The following is a 17,687-nucleotide window of genomic DNA, read 5'->3' on the forward strand; positions in this document are numbered from 1 at the left end:
AGCATGACCACAGTGAATGTGCCAAAATAGGCCAAAATTGGACATAAAAAAATTCATAGCTCACTTCCTGTACATTTTAGCTACATGGTCCCAATAGACCTTTTTGTGCGTCTCGGGGTGCTACACGTGCCTGCCAATTTTTGTTGCTCTAGCTCAAACGTGCCGGGCTTGGTTTTTATTTTTCTACGCTAGGGGGCGCTATCGAGTCGCATTGTTATGACGACTTAATAATATCAAATTTTTCGCCGGGCCTGAGGAGTGTGCAAAGTTCGGTGAGTTTTCGTGAATGTTTAGGTACCCAAAATCGCGATCGTTTGCGGAGAATAAAGAATAATAATAACTAGAGCTGCGAGCAGCTATAAAGGGCCCTCGCAGCCCGGGCCACGTTGGGGTCCTTGCACGTTGGGGTACTTGCACGTTGGGGTACTGGCACATTGGGGTACTGGCATATTGGAAGCAAAATTTCTTTGAAAATGGCATAATAAACGTTTACATGTAGAATATTTTTTTGCCAGTGTGTGTATCAAGCTCAACGGGTTTTGGTGATTGTTAAGACCTGCAAAAATCAGCGTCCTTTTTTATTTTTAGGCAATGAGTTGCCCTGATTGGTATTTTTTTGTAAAAGTGTATATACACATCATCGCTCGTTGTACTCATTGCACAATGTTACTTTTATTGTCCAAAGGGGCAATCAAAAATGAATAAAACAAAATGGAAACGTACATACGTTTGGATCGGTGTGAAGCTAGTGAACAATTTGAGTGGTGGAAACTAAAAGAATATTCATAAATGACTTAGTTATCACACTTAGAATAAGTGTACATTTTTTGTACAAAATACCGTATGTGGGGTATTTTTTATTTTTTTTTATATAAGCCTCAAGGGCTAGGTGGCGCTGTATTTATAACTGAATGTTGTCATAGAGATAACTTCAGGCCTTGACGATAAACATACATGTCAAGTTTGGGATTTTTTGGAGCATGTACCGGGGAGTTATCAAGCATATCCTTTTTCATTGTGAAACACAAATTTTGATGCCCCGCCCTCATCATATAGTATTTCGAAAAGTCAAGATTTTTCCCCCTGTCGTTGGCTCAGGTCTTGACATGGTCCAGGCCAAGTCTTAACTCAGTCGGATGAAACGTGTAGGAGAAGTGGGCAAAAGTCTGCCCCCTGTGAATGTGCAAAAATCGTCAAAAATGGGACATTCAAAAATTCGTAGCTCACTTCCTGTTCATTTTAGCACATGGGTCCAAGAGACTTTTTTGTAGGTCTTGGGCTCCCTCATACACCTAAAAATATTCGTCGTTCTTGCTTAAACGTACAACCGGGGCTGCTTCGTTAAAAACTTCTAGGGGGCGCTATTGAGTCATTTTTGTAAAAATAGCACAATCAATGATAAAATATTGCTCATTTTACCAGGCCAGATGTGTGTGCCAAGTTTCATGAGTTTCTGTGCATGTTTAGACCCTCAAAACTGGCGTTGTTTGCGTGGCGAACAACGCTTAGCCACACCCACAGCAATTCGCGAAAACTCACAAACTTCGTGTTGTGACATCATGAAGGCCGAAACCCTCATCTGAGTAAATATGAGGTAGGTCCAGTTAACGTGTTCGGAGAAAAACGTAGAAGAAAATTCGTAAGAAAAAAAATTGCCACTAGGTGGCGCTATCAGTTAGATGAAATATAAGTCAGTAGATGTCTTTAGGGCTGGACTCTCATCAAATGTGTGAAATTTTGAGAAGATAGGATCATCTCGGTCAAGTTAATGCAGCTTTTATTTTCACGAAAAATCTTCAGACTTTGCGTCACCGTAGCGGCCACGCCCTTTGGCGAAAAGTTACAATATTCGGTGTGGGGCATGATCAACATCTTAAGGCTTTTCTGACCAATTTTCAAATGGATCCCTTCAACAAGCTCAGCACAGTAGCTAAAAACGTAAAGTATGACATTTATTGTAACCACTAGGTGGCGCTATATGTATAACTGAATTTTATCATATAGATGTTTTCAGGCCGTGACTATTACGTTGCCTGAGAAGTTTGAGATTTTTTGGAGCTTGAACATGGGAGTTATTAAGCATTTGCTCTTTCTGGACAAATGAAATTTTAAAGGCAATATTTGATGCCCCGCCCCCGTCATATAGTATTTCAAAAAGGCAAGATGTTTTGCCCAGTTGTTCTCTCAGGTCTTGAGATGATAAATGCCAAGTTTGAAGTCAATTAGATGAAAAATGTTTGCAAAGGGGGAAAAAGCATGACCACAGTGAATGTGCCAAAATAGGCCAAAATTGGACATAAAAAAATTCATAGCTCACTTCCTGTACATTTTAGCTACATGGTCCCAATAGACTTTTTTGTGCGTCTCGGGGTGCTACACGTGCCTGCCAATTTTTGTTGCTCTTGCTCAAACGTGCCGGGCTTGGTTTTTATTTTTCTACGCTAGGGGGCGCTATCGAGTCGCATTGTTATGACGACTTAATAATATCAAATTTTTCGCTGGGCCTGAGGAGTGTGCAAAGTTCGGTGAGTTTTCGTGAATGTTTAGGTACCCAAAATCGCGATCGTTTGCGGAGAATAAAGAATAATAATAATAATAATAATAATAATAATAATAATAATAATAATAACTAGAGCTGCGAGCAGCTATAAAGGGCCCTCGCAGCCCGGGCTACGTTGGGGTCCTTGCACGTTGGGGTACTTGCACGTTGGGGTACTGGCACATTGGGGTACTGGCATATTGGAAGCAAAATTTCTTTGAAAATGGCATAATAAACGTTTACATGTAGAATATTTTTTTGCCAGTGTGTGTATCAAGCTCAACGGGTTTTGGTGATTGTTAAGACCTGCAAAAATCAGCGTCCTTTTTTATTTTTAGGCAATGAGTTGCCCTGATTGGTATTTTTTTGTAAAAGTGAATATACACATCATCGCTCGTTGTACTCATTGCACAATGTTACTTTTATTGTCCAAAGGGGCAATAAAAAATGAATAAAACAAAATGGAAACGTACATACGTTTGGATTGGTGTGAAGCTAGTGAACAATTTGAGTGGTGGAAACTAAAAGAATATTCATAAATGACTTAGTTATCACACTTAGAATGAGTGTACATTTTTTGTACAAAATACCGTATGTGGGTTTTTTTTTTTTATATAAGCCTCAAGGGCTAGGTGGCGCTGTATTTATAACTGAATGTTGTCATAGAGATAACTTCAGGCCTTGACAATAAACATACATGTCAAGTTTGGGATTTTTTGGAGCATGTACCGGAGAGTTATCAAGCATATCCTTTTTCATTGTGAAACACAAATTTTGATGCCCCGCCCTCATCATATAGTATTTCGAAAAGTCAAAATTTTTCCCCCTGTCGTTGGCTCAGGTCTTGACATGGTCCAGGCCAAGTCTTAACTCAGTCGGATGAAACGTGTAGGAGAAGTGGGCAAAAGTCTGCCCCCTGTGAATGTGCAAAAATCGTCAAAAATGGGACATTCAAAAATTCGTAGCTCACTTCCTGTTCATTTTAGCATATAGGTCCAAGAGACTTTTTTGTAGGTCTTGGGCTCCCTCATACACCTAAAAATATTCGTCGTTCTTGCTTAAACGTACAACTGGGGCTGCTTCGTTAAAAACTTCTAGGGGGCGCTATTGAGTCATTTTTGTAAAAATAGCACAATCAACAATAAAATATTGCTCATTTTACCAGGCCAGATGTGTGTGCCAAGTTTCATGAGTTTCTGTGCATGTTTAGACCCTCAAAACTGGCGTTGTTTTCTTGGCGAACAGCGCTTAGCCACACCCACAGCAATTCGCGAAAACTCACAAACTTCGTGTTGTGACATCATGAAGGCCGAAACCCTCATCTGAGCAAATATGAGGTAGGTCCAGTTAACGTGTTTGGAGAAAAACGTAGAAGAAAATTCGTAAGAAAAAAAATTGCCACTAGGTGGCGCTATCAGTTAGATGAAATATAAGTCAGTAGATGTCTTTAGGGCTGGACTCTCATCAAATGTGTGAAATTTTGAGAAGATAGGATCATCTCGGTCAAGTTAATGCAGCTTATATTTTCACGAAAAATCTTCAGACTTTGCGTCACCGTAGCGGCCACGCCCTTTGGCGAAAAGTTACAATATTCGGTGTGGGGCATGATCAACATCTTAAGGCTTTTCTGACCAATTTTCAAATGGATCCCTTCAACAAGCTCAGCACAGTAGCTAAAAACGTAAAGTATGACATTTATTGTAACCACTAGGTGGCGCTATATGTATAACTGAATTTTATCATATAGATGTTTTCAGGCCGTGACTATTACGTTGCCTGAGAAGTTTGAGATTTTTTGGAGCTTGAACATGGGAGTTATTAAGCATTTGCTCTTTCTGGACAAATGAAATTTTAAAGGCAATATTTGATGCCCCGCCCCCGTCATATAGTATTTCAAAAAGGCAAGATGTTTTGCCCAGTTGTTCTCTCAGATCTTGAGATGATAAATGCCAAGTTTGAAGTCAATTGGATGAAAAATGTTTGCAAAGGGGGAAAAAGCATGACCACAGTGAATGTGCCAAAATAGGCCAAAATTGGACATAAAAAAATTCATAGCTCACTTCCTGTACATTTTAGCTACATGGTCCCAATAGACTTTTTTGTGCGTCTCGGGGTGCTACACGTGCCTGCCAATTTTTGTTGCTCTTGCTCAAACGTGCCGGGCTTGGTTTTTATTTTTCTACGCTAGGGGGCGCTATCGAGTCGCATTGTTATGACGACTTAATAATATCAAATTTTTCGCCGGGCCTGAGGAGTGTGCAAAGTTCGGTGAGTTTTCGTGAATGTTTAGGTACCCAAAATCGCGATCGTTTGCGGAGAATAAAGAAGAAGAAGAAGAAGAAGAAGAATAACTAGAGCTGCGAGCAGCTATAAAGGGCCCTCGCAGCCCGGGCCACGTTGGGGTCCTTGCACGTTGGGGTACTTGCACGTTGGGGTACTGGCACGTTGGGGTACTGGCATATTGGAAGCAAAATTTCTTTGAAAATGGCATAATAAACGTTTACATGTAGAATATTTTTTTGCCAGTGTGTGTGTCAAGCTCAACGGGTTTTGGTGATTGTTAAGACCTGCAAAAATCAGCGTCCTTTTTTATTTTTAGGCAATGAGTTGCCCTGATTGGTATTTTTTTGTAAAAGTGTATATACACATCATCGCTCGTTGTACTCATTGCACAATGTTACTTTTATTGTCCAAAGGGGCAATCAAAAATGAATAAAACAAAATGGAAACGTACATACGTTTGGATCGGTGTGAAGCCAGTGAACAATTTGAGTGGTGGAAACTAAAAGAATATTCATAAATGACTTAGTTATCACACTTAGAATGAGTGTACATTTTTTGTACAAAATACCGTATGTGGGGTATTTTTTTTATTTTTTATATAAGCCTCAAGGGCTAGGTGGCGCTGTATTTATAACTGAATGTTGTCATAGAGATACCTTCAGGCCTTGATTATAAGCATACATGTCAAGTGTGGGATTTTTTTTGTGGAGCATGTACCGTGGAGTTATTAAGCATATCCTTCATTCACGATATTGCTTTTAATGTCCATAGAGGCTATCAAAAATAAATAAAAATATATATATGTTTGGATAAGTCTGATGACAGTGAACATTTTGAGTGGTGGAAACTAAAAAAATATTCATAAATTACTTAGTTATCACACTTAGAATGAGTGTACATTTTTTGTACAAAATACCGTATGTGGGGTATTTTTTTTTCATGCCTCAAGGGCTAGGTGGCGCTGCATATATAACTGAATGTTGTCATAGAGATAACTTCAGGCCTTGACGATAAACATACATGTCAAGTTTGGGATTTTTTGGAGCATGTACAGGGGAGTTATCAAGCATATCCTTTTTCATTGTGAAACACAAATTTTGATGCCCCGCCCTCATCATATAGTATTTCGAAAAGTCAAAATTTTTCCCCCTGTCGTTGGCTCAGGTCTTGACATGGTCCAGGCCAAGTCTTAACTCAGTCGGATGAAACGTGTAGGAGAAGTGGGCAAAAGTCTGCCCCCTGTGAATGTGCAAAAATCGTCAAAAATGGGACATTCAAAAATTCGTAGCTCACTTCCTGTTCATTTTAGCATATGGGTACAAGAGACGTTTTTGTAGGTCTTGGGCTCCCTCATACACCTAAAAATATTCGGCGTTTTTGCTTAAACGTACAACCGGGGCTGCTTCGTTAAAAATTTCGAGGGGGCGCTATTGAGTCATTTTTGTAAAAATAGCACAATCAACAATAAAATATTGCTCATTTTACCAGGCCAGATATGTGTGCCAAGTTTCAGGAGTTTCTGTGCATGTTTAGACCCTCAAAACTGGCGTTGTTTTCTTGGCGAACAGCGCTTAGCCACGCCTACAGCAATTCGCGAAAACTCACAAACTTCGTGTTGTGACATCATGAAGGCCGAAACCCTCCTCTGAGCAAATATGAGGTAGGTCCAGTTAACGTGTTTGGAGAAAAACGTAGAAGAAAATTCGTAAGAAAAAAAATTGCCACTAGGTGGCGCTATCAGTTAGATGAAATGTAAGTTAGTAGATGTCTTTAGAGCTGGACTCTCATCAAATGTGTGAAATTTTGAGAAGATAGGATCATCTCGGTCAAGTTAATGCAGCTTTTATTTTCACGAAAAATCTTCAGATTTTGCGTCACCGTAGCGGCCACGCCCTTTGATGAAAAGTTACAATATTCGGTGTGGGGCATGATCAACATCTTAAGGCTTTTCTGACCAATTTTCAAATGGATCCCTTCAACAAGCTCAGCACAGTAGCGAAAAACGTAAAGTATGACATTTATTGTAACCACTAGGTGGCGCTATATGTATAACTGAATTTTGTCATATAGATGTTTTCAGGCTGTGACTATTACGTTGCCTGAGAAGTTTGAGATTTTTTGGAGCTTGAACATGGGAGTTATTAAGCATTTGCTCTTTCTGGACAAATGAAATTTTAAAGGCAATATTTGATGCTCCGCCCCCGTCGTATAGTATTTCGAAAAGGCAAGATGTTTTGCCCAGCTGTTCTCTTAGGTCTTGAGATGATAAATGCCAAGTTTGAAGTCAATTGGATGAAAAATGTTTGCAAAGGGGGAAAAAGCATGACCACAGTGAATGTGCCAAAATAGGCCAAAATTGGACATTAAAAAATTCATAGCTCACTTCCTGTACATTTTAGCTACATGGTCCCAATAGACGTTTTTGTGCGTCTCGGGATGCTACACGTGCCTGCCAATTTTCGTTGCTCTAGCTCAAACGTGTCGGGCTTGGTTTTTATTTTTCTACGCTAGGGGGCGCTATAGAGCCGCGTTGTTATAACGACTTCATAATATCAAATTTTTCGCCGGACCTGAGGAGTGTGCAAAGTTTGGTGAGTTTTCGTGAATATTTAGGTACCCAAAATCGCGATTGTTTGCGGAGAATAAAGAAGAAGAAGAAGAAGAAGAAGAATAATAATAATAATAATAATAATAATTTTTACAAAAACAATAGGGACCTCGCAGCGGTCGCTGCTCGGGCCCTAATAATAATAATAATTTTTACAAAAACAATAGGGACCTCGCAGCGGTCGCTGCTCGGGCCCTAATAATAATAATAATTTTTACAAAAACAATAGGGACCTCGCAGCGGTCGCTGCTCGGGCCCTAATAATAATAATAATAATAATTTTTACAAAAACAATAGGGACCTCGCAGCGGTCGCTGCTTGGGCCCTAATAACTAGAGCTGCGAGCAGCTATAAAGGGCCCTCGCAGCCCGGGCCACGTTGGGGTACTTGCACGTTGGGGAACTTGCACATTGGGGTACTGGCACATTGGAAGCAGAATTTCTTTGAAAATGACATGATAAACATGTAGATTTTTATTTTTTTTGCCAGGTGTGATGAGTGTGTCAAGCTCAATGGGTTTTGGTGATTGTTAAGATCTGCAAAAATCAGCGTCTTTTTTTTAATTTTTAGGCAATGAGTTGCCCTGATTGGTATTTTTCGTAAAAGTATATATACACACATCATCGCTCGTACTCATTGCACAATGTTGCTTTTATTGTCCATAGAGGCGATCAAAAAAAAAAAAAAAAAAACTAAATAAAAAATATGTATGTTTGGATCGGTCTGATACCAGTGAACAGATTGAGTGGTGGAAAGTAAAAGAATATTCATAAATGACTTAGTTATCACACTTACAATGAGTTTACAATTTTTGCAAAAATACCGTAAGTGAGGCATGTTTTTTTTTATGCCTCAAGGACTCGGTGGCGCTGTATTTATAACTGAATTTTGTCATAGAGATACCTTCAGGCCTTGACTATAAATATACATTTCAAGTATGGGATTTTTTGGAGCATGTACCTGGGAGTTATTCAGCATAGCCTTCATTCACGATATTGCTTTTAATGTCCATAGAGGCTATCAAAAATACATAAAACTAAATAACAAAAATATGTGTGTTTGGTTAGGTCTGATGCCAGTGAATATTTTGAGTGGTGGAAAGTAAAAGAATATTCCTAAATGACTTAGTTATCACACATAGAATGAGTTTACATTTTTTGTACAAAATACCGTAAGTGGGGTATTTTTTTTTCATGCCTCAAGGGCTAGGTGGCGCTGCATATATAACTGAATGTTGTCATAGAGATACCTTCAGGCCTTGACAATAAACATACATGTCAAGTTTGGGATTTTTTGGAGCATGTATCGGGGAGTTATTAAGCATATCCTTTTTCAGTGCGAAACACAAATTTTGATGCCCCGCCCTCATCATATAGTATTTCCAAAAGTCAAGAATTTTCCGTCTGTTGTTGGCTCAGGTCTTGGCATGGTCCAGGTCAAGTCATAAGTCAGTCGGATAAAACGTGTAGGAGAAGTGGGCAAAAGTATGCCCCCTGAAAATGTGCAAAAATCGTCAAAAATGGGACATTCAAAAATTCGTAGCTCACTTCCTGTTCATTTTAGCATATGGGTCCAAGAGACTTTTTTGTAGGTCTTTGGCTCCCTCATACACCTAAAAATTTTCGTAGATCTTGCTTAAACGTACAATCGGGGCTGCTTCGTTAAAAATTTCTAGGGGGCGCTATTGAGTCATTTTTGTAAAAATAGGACAATACATGATAAAATATTGCTCATTTTGCCAGGCCAGATGTGTGTGCCAAGTTTCATGAGTTTCTGCGCATGTTTAGACCATCAAAACTGGCGTTGTTTTCTTGGCGAACAGTGCTTAGCCACGCCCACAGCGATTCGCGAAAACTCACAAACTTCGTGTTGTGACATCATGAAGGCCGAAACCCTCATCTGAGCAAATATGAGGTTGGTCCAGTTAACGTGTTTGGAGAAAAATGTACAAGAAAATTCGTAAGAAAAAAAATTGCCACTAGGTGGCGTTATCAGTAAGATGAAATATAAGTTCGTAGATGTCTTTAGGGCTGGACTCTCATCAAATGTGTGAAATTTTGAGAAGATAGGATCATCTCGGTCAAGTTCATGCAGCTTTTATTGTCACGAAAAATCTTCAGACTTTGCGGCACCGTAGCGGCCACGCCCTTTGGCGAAAAGTTACAATATTCGGTGTGGGGTATGATCAACATCTTAAGGATTTTCTGACCAACTTTCAACTGGATCCCTTCAACGAGCTCAGCGCAGTAGCTAAAAACGTAAAGTATGACATTTATTGTTACCACTAGGTGGTGCTATATGTATAACTGAATTTTATCATATAGATGTTTTCAGGCCGTGACTATTACGTTGCCTGAGAAGTTTGAGATTTTTTGGAGCTTGAACATGGGAGTTATTAAGCATTTGCTCTTTCTGGACAAATGAAATTTTAAAGACAATATTTGATGCCCCGCCCCCATCATATAGTATTTCTAAAAGGCAAGACTTTTTGCCCAGTTGTTCTCTCAGGTCTTGAGATGATAAATGCCAAGTTTGATATGAATTGGATGAAAAATGTTTGCAGAGGGGGAAAAAGCATGACCACAGTGAATGTGCCAAAATAGGCCAAAATTGGACATAAAAAAATTCATAGCTCATTTCCTGTACATTTTAGCTACATGGTCCCAATAGACTTTTTTGTGCGTCTCGGGGTGCGACACGTGCCTGCCAATTTTCGTTGCTCTAGCTCAAATGTGCCAGGCTTGGTTGTTATTTTTCTACGCTAGGGGGCGCTATAGAGTCGCGTTGTTATGACGACTTCATAATATAAAATTTTTCGCCGGGCCTGAGGAGTGTGCAAAGTTTGGTGAGTTTTCGTGAATGTTTAGCTCCTCAAAAATGCGATCGTTTACGGAGAAGAAGAAGAAGAAGAATAATAACTAGAGCTGCGAGCAGCTATAAAGGGCCCTCGCAGCCCGGGCCACGTTGGGGTCCTTGCACGTTGGGGTACTGGCATCTTGGAAGCAAAATTTCTTTGAAAATGGCATAATAAACGTTTACATGTAGAATATTTTTTTGCCAGTGTGTGTGTCAAGCTCAACGGGTTTTGGTGATTGTTAAGACCTGCAAAAATCAGCGTCCTTTTTTATTTTTAGGCAATGAGTTGCCCTGATTGGTATTTTTTGTAAAAGTGTATATACACATCATCGCTCGTTGTACTCATTGCACTATGTTACTTTTATTCTCCAAAGGGGCAATCAAAAATGAATAAAACAAAATGGAAACGTACATACGTTTGGATCGGTGTGAAGCCAGTGAACAATTTGAGTGGTGGAAACTAAAAGAATATTCATAAATGACTTAGTTATCACACTTAGAATGAGTGTACATTTTTTGTACAAAATACCGTATGTGGGGTATTTATTTATTTTTTTTATATGAGCCTCAAGGGCTCGGTGGCGCTGTATTTATAACTGAATGTTGTCATAGAGATACCTTCAGGCCTTGATTATAAGCATACATGTCAAGCGTGGGATTTTTTTTGGAGCATGTACCGTGGAGTTATTAAGCATATCCTTCATTCACGATATTGCTTTTAATGTCCATAGAGGCTATCAAAAATAAATAAAACTAGAGCTGCGAGCAGCTATAAAGGGCCCTCGCAGCCCGGGCCACGTTGGAGTCCTTGCACGTTGGGGTACTTGCACGTTGGGGTACTTGCACGTTGGGGTACTGGCATATTGGAAGCAAAATTTCTTTGAAAATGGCATAATAAACGTTTACATGTAGAATATTTTTTTTGCCATTGTGTGTCAAGCTCAACGGGTTTTGGGGATTGTTAAGACCTGCAAAAATCTGCGTCCTTTTTTATTTTTAGGCAATGAGTTGCCCTGATTGGTATTTTTTGTAAAAGTGTATATATACATCATCGCTCGTTGTACTCATTGCACAATGTTACTTTTATTGTCCAAAGGGGCAATCAAAAATGAATAAAACAAAATGGAAACGTACATACGTTTGGATCGGTGTGAAGCCAGTGAACAATTTGAGTGGTGGAAACTAAAAGAATATTCAGAAATGACTTAGTCATCACCCTTAGAATGAGTTTAAATTTTTTTGTACAAAATACCGTATGTGGGTTTTTTTTTTTATATAAGCCTCAAGGGCTAGGTGGCGCTGTATTTATAACTGAATGTTGTCATCGAGATACCTTCAGGCCTTGATTATAAGCATACATGTCAAGTGTGGGATTTTTTTTGGAGCATGTACCGTGGAGTTATTAAGCATATCCTTCATTCACGATATTGCTTTTAATGTCCACAGAGGCTATCAAAAATAAATAAAAATATATATATGTTTGGATAAGTCTGATGCCAGTGAACATTTTGAGTGGTGGAAACTAAAAGAATATTCATAAATGACTTAGTTATCACACTTAGAATGAGTTTACATTTTTTGTACAAAATACCGTATGTGGGGTATTTTTTTTTTATGCCTCAAGGGCTAGGTGGCGCTGCATATATAACTGAATGTTGTCATAGAGATAGCTTCAGGCCTTGACGATAAACATACATGTCAAGTTTGGGATTTTTTGGAGCATGTACCGGGGAGTTATTAAGCATATCCTTTTTCAGTGCGAAACACAAATTTTGATGCCCCGCCTTCATCATATAGTACTTCGAAAAGTCAAAATTTTTCCCCCTGTCGTTGGCTCAGGTCTTGACATGGTCCAGGCCAAGTCTTAACTCAGTCGGATGAAACGTGTAGGAGAAGTGGGCAAAAGTCTGCCCCCTGTGAATGTGCAAAAATTGTCAAAAATGGGACATTCAAAAATTTGTAGCTCACTTCCTGTTCATTTTAGCATATGGGTCCAAGAGACTTTTTTGTAGGTCTTGGGCTCCCTCATACACCTAAAGATATTCGTCGTTCTTGCTTAAACGTACAACCGGGGCTGCTTCGTTAAAAACTTCTAGGGGGCGCTATTGAGTCATTTTTGTAAAAATAGCACAATCAACAATAAAATATTGCTCATTTTACCAGGCCAGATGTGTGTGCCAAGTTTCATGAGTTTCTGTGCATGTTTAGACCCTCAAAACTGGCGTTGTTTTCTTGGCGAACAGTGCTTAGCCACGCCCACAGCAATTCGCGAAAACTCACAAACTTCGTGTTGTGACATCATGAAGGCCGAAACCCTCATCTGAGCAAATATGAGGTAGGTCCAGTTAACGTGTTTGGAGAAAAACGTAGAAGAAAATTCGTAATAAAAAAAATTGCCACTAGGTGGCGCTATCAGTTAGATGAAATATAAGTCAGTAGATGTCTTTAGGGCTGGACTCTCATCAAATGTGTGAAATTTTGAGAAGATAGGATCATCTCGGTCAAGTTAATGCAGCTTTTATTTTCACGAAAAATCTTCAGACTTTGCGTCACCGTAGCGGCCACGCCCTTTGGCGAAAAGTTACAATATTCGGTGTGGGGCATGATCAACATCTTAAGGCTTTTCTGACCAATTTTCAAATGGATCCCTTCAACAAGCTCAGCACAGTAGCTAAAAACGTAAAGTATGACATTTATTGTAACCACTAGGTGGCGCTATATGTATAACTGAATTTTAGCATATAGATGTTTTCAGGCCGTGACTATTACGTTGCCTGAGAAGTTTGAGATTTTTTGGAGCTTGAACATGGGAGTTATTAAGCATTTGCTCTTTCTGGACAAATGAAATTTTAAAGGCAATATTTGATGCCCCGCCCCCGTCATATAGTATTTCAAAAAGGCAAGATGTTTTGCCCAGTTGTTCTCTCAGGTCTTGAGATGATAAATGCCAAGTTTGAAGTCAATTGGATGAAAAATGTTTGCAAAGGGGGAAAAAGCATGACCACAGTGAATGTGCCAAAATAGGCCAAAATTGGACATAAAAAAATTCATAGCTCACTTCCTGTACATTTTAGCTACATGGTCCCAATAGACTTTTTTGTGCGTCTCGGGGTGCTACACGTGCCTGCCAATTTTTGTTGCTCTAGCTCAAACGTGCCGGGCTTGGTTTTTATTTTTCTACGCTAGGGGGCGCTATCGAGTCGCATTGTTATGACGACTTAATAATATCAAATTTTTCGCCGGGCCTGAGGAGTGTGTAAAGTTCGGTGAGTTTTCGTGAATGTTTAGGTACCCAAAATCGCAATCGTTTGCTGAGAATAAAGAAGAATAATAATAACTAGAGCTGCGAGCAGCTATAAAGGGCCCTCGCAGCCCGGGCCACGTTGGAGTCCTTGCACGTTGGGGTACTTGCACGTTAGGGTACTTGCACGTTGGGGTACTGGCACGTTGAGGTACTGGCATATTGGAAGCAAAATTTCTTTGAAAATGGCATAATAAACGTTTACATGTAGAATATTTTTTTTGCCAGTGTGTGTCAAGCTCAACGGGTTTTGGTGATTGTTAAGACCTGCAAAAATCAGCGTCCTTTTTTATTTTTAGGCAATGAGTTGCCCTGATTGGTATTTTTTGTAAAAGTGTATATATACATCATCGCTCGTTGTACTCATTGCACAATGTTACTTTTATTGTCCAAAGGGGCAATCAAAAATGAATAAAACAAAATGGAAACGTACATACGTTTGGATCGGTGTGAAGCCAGTGAACAATTTGAGTGGTGGAAACTAAAAGAATATTCATAAATGACTTAGTCATCACACTTAGAATGAGTTTACATTTTTTTGTACAAAATACCGTATGTGGGGTTTTTTTTTTATATAAGCCTCAAGGGCTAGGTGGCGCTGTATTTATAACTGAATGTTGTCATCGAAATACCTTCAGGCCTTGATTATAAGCATACATGTCAAGTGTGGGATTTTTTTTGGAGCATGTACCGTGGAGTTATTAAGCATATCCTTCATTCACGATATTGCTTTTAATGTCCACAGAGGCTATCAAAAATAAATAAAAATATATATATGTTTGGATAAGTCTGATGCCAGTGAACATTTTGAGTGGTGGAAACTAAAAGAATATTCATAAATGACTTAGTTATCACACTTAGAATGAGTTTACATTTTTTGTACAAAATACCGTATGTGGGGTATTTTTTTTTTTATTCCTCAAGGGCTAGGTGGCGCTGCATATATAACTGAATGTTGTCATAGAGATAGCTTCAGGCCTTGACGATAAACATACATGTCAAGTTTGGGATTTTTTGGAGCATGTACCGGGGAGTTATTATGCATATCCTTTTTCAGTGCGAAACACAAATTTTGATGCCCCGCCTTCATCATATAGTATTTCGAAAGGTCAAGATTTTTCCCCCTGTCGTTGGCTCAGGTCTTGACATGGTCCAGGTCAAGTCTTAACTCAGTCAGATGAAACGTGTAGGAGAAGTGGGCAAAAGTCTGCCCCCTGTGAATGTGCAAAAATCGTCAAAAATGGGACATTCAAAAATTCGTAGCTCACTTCCTGTTCATTTTAGCATATGGGTCCAAGAGACTTTTTTGTAGGTCTTGGGCTCCCTCATACACCTAAAAATATTCGTCGTTCTTGCTTAAACGTACAACCGGGGCTGCTTCGTTAAAAATTCTAGGGGGCGCTATTGAGTCATTTTTGTAAAAATAGCACAATCAACAATAAAATATTGCTCATTTTACCAGGCCAGATGTGTGTGCCAAGTTTCATGAGTTTCTGTGCATGTTTAGACCCTCAAAACTGGCGTTGTTTTCTTGGCGAACAGCGCTTAGCCACACCCACAGCAATTCGCGAAAACTCACAAACTTCGTGTTGTGACATCATGAAGGCCGAAACCCTCATCTGAGCAAATATGAGGTAGGTCCAGTTAACGTGTTTGGAGAAAAATGTAGAAGAAAATTCGTAAGAAAAAAAATTGCCACTAGGTGGCGCTATCAGTTAGATGAAATATAAGTCAGTAGATGTCTTTAGGGCTGGACTCTCCTCAAATGTGTGAAATTTTGAGAAGATAGGATCATCTCGGTCAAGTTAATGCAGCTTTTATTTTCACGAAAAATCTTCAGACTTTGCGTCACCGTAGCGGCCACGCCCTTTGGCGAAAAGTTACAATATTCGGTGTGGGGCATGATCAACATCTTAAGGCTTTTCTGACCAATTTTCAAATGGATCCCTTCAACAAGCTCAGCACAGTAGCTAAAAACGTAAAGTATGACATTTATTGTAACCACTAGGTGGCGCTATATGTATAACTGAATTTTATCATATAGATGTTTTCAGGCCGTGACTATTACGTTGCCTGAGAAGTTTGAGATTTTTTGGAGCCTGAACATGGGAGTTATTAAGCATTTGCTCTTTCTGGACAAATGAAATTTTAAAGGCAATATTTGATGCCCCGCCCCCGTCATATAGTATTTCAAAAAGGCAAGATGTTTTGCCCAGTTGTTCTCTCAGGTCTTGAGATGATAAATGCCAAGTTTGAAGTCAATTGGATGAAAAATGTTTGCAAAGGGGGAAAAAGCATGACCACAGTGAATGTGCCAAAATAGGCCAAAATTGGACATAAAAAAATTCATAGCTCACTTCCTGTACATTTTAGCTACATGGTCCCAATAGACTTTTTTGTGCGTCTCGGGGTGCTACACGTGCCTGCCAATTTTTGTTGCTCTAGCTCAAACGTGCCGGGCTTGGTTTTTATTTTTCTACGCTAGGGGGCGCTATCGAGTCGCATTGTTATGACGACTTAATAATCTAAAATTTTTCGCCGGGCCTGAGGAGTGTGCAAAGTTCGGTGAGTTTTCGTGAATGTTTAGGTACCCAAAATCGCGATCGTTTGCGGAGAATAAAGAAGAAGAAGAATAACTAGAGCTGCGAGCAGCTATAAAGGGCCCTCGCAGCCCGGGCCACGTTGGGGTCCTTGCACGTTGGGGTACTTGCACGTTAGGGTACTTGCACGTTAGGGTACTGGCATATTGGAAGCAAAATTTCTTTGAAAATGGCATAATAAACGTTTACATGTAGAATATTTTTTTTGCCAGTGTGTATCAAGCTCAACGGGTTTTGGGGATTGTTAAGACCTGCAAAAATCAGCGTCCTTTTTTATTTTTAGGCAATGAGTTGCCCTGATTGGTATTTTTTGTAAAAGTGTATATATACATCATCGCTCGTTGTACTCATTACACAATGTTACTTTTATTGTCCAAAGGGGCAATCAAAAATGAATAAAACAAAATGGAAACGTACATACGTTTGGATCGGTGTGAAGCCAGTGAACAATTTGAGTGGTGGAAACTAAAAGAATATTCATAAATGACTTAGTCATCACACTTAGAATGAGTTTACATTTTTTGTACAAAATACCGTATGTGGTTTTTTTTTTTTTATATAAGCCTCAAGGGCTAGGTGGCGCTGTATTTATAACTGAATGTTGTCATCGAGATACCTTCAGGCCTTGATTATAAGCATACATGTCAAGTGTGGGATTTTTTTTGGAGCATGTACCGTGGAGTTATTAAGCATATCCTTCATTCACGATATTGCTTTTAATGTCCACAGAGGCTATCAAAAATAAATAAAAATATATATATGTTTGGATAAGTCTGATGCCAGTGAACATTTTGAGTGGTGGAAACTAAAAGAATATTCATAAATGACTTAGTTATCACACTTAGAATGAGTTTACATTTTTTGTACAAAATACCGTATGTGGGGTATTTTTTTTTTATGCCTCAAGGGCTAGGTGGCGCTGCATATATAACTGAATGTTGTCATAGAGATAGCTTCAGGCCTTGACGATAAACATACATGTCAAGTTTGGGATTTTTTGGAGCATGTACCGGGGAGTTATTGAGCATATCCTTTTTCAGTGCGAAACACAAATTTTGATGCCCCGCCTTCATCATATAGTATTTCGAAAGGTCAAGATTTTTCCCCCTGTCGTTGGCTCAGGTCTTGACATGGTCCAGGTCAAGTCTTAACTCAGTCAGATGAAACGTGTAGGAGAAGTGGGCAAAAGTCTGCCCCCTGTGAATGTGCAAAAATAGTCAAAAATGGGACATTCAAAAATTCGTAGCCAACTTCCTGTTCATTTTAGCATATGCGTCCAAGAGACTTTTTTGTAGGTCTTGGGCTCCCTCATACACCTAAAAATATTCGTCGTTCTTGCTTAAACGTACAACCGGGGCTGCTTCGTTAAAAACTTCTCGGGGGCGCTATTGAGTCATTTTTGTAAAAATAGCACAATCAACAATAAAATATTGCTCATTTTACCAGGCCAGATGTGTGTGCCAAGTTTCATGAGTTTCTGTGCATGTTTAGACCCTCAAA

Source organism: Festucalex cinctus, chromosome 15 (assembly GCF_051991245.1).
Source record: "Festucalex cinctus isolate MCC-2025b chromosome 15, RoL_Fcin_1.0, whole genome shotgun sequence".
Lineage (NCBI taxonomy): Eukaryota > Metazoa > Chordata > Actinopteri > Syngnathiformes > Syngnathidae > Festucalex > Festucalex cinctus.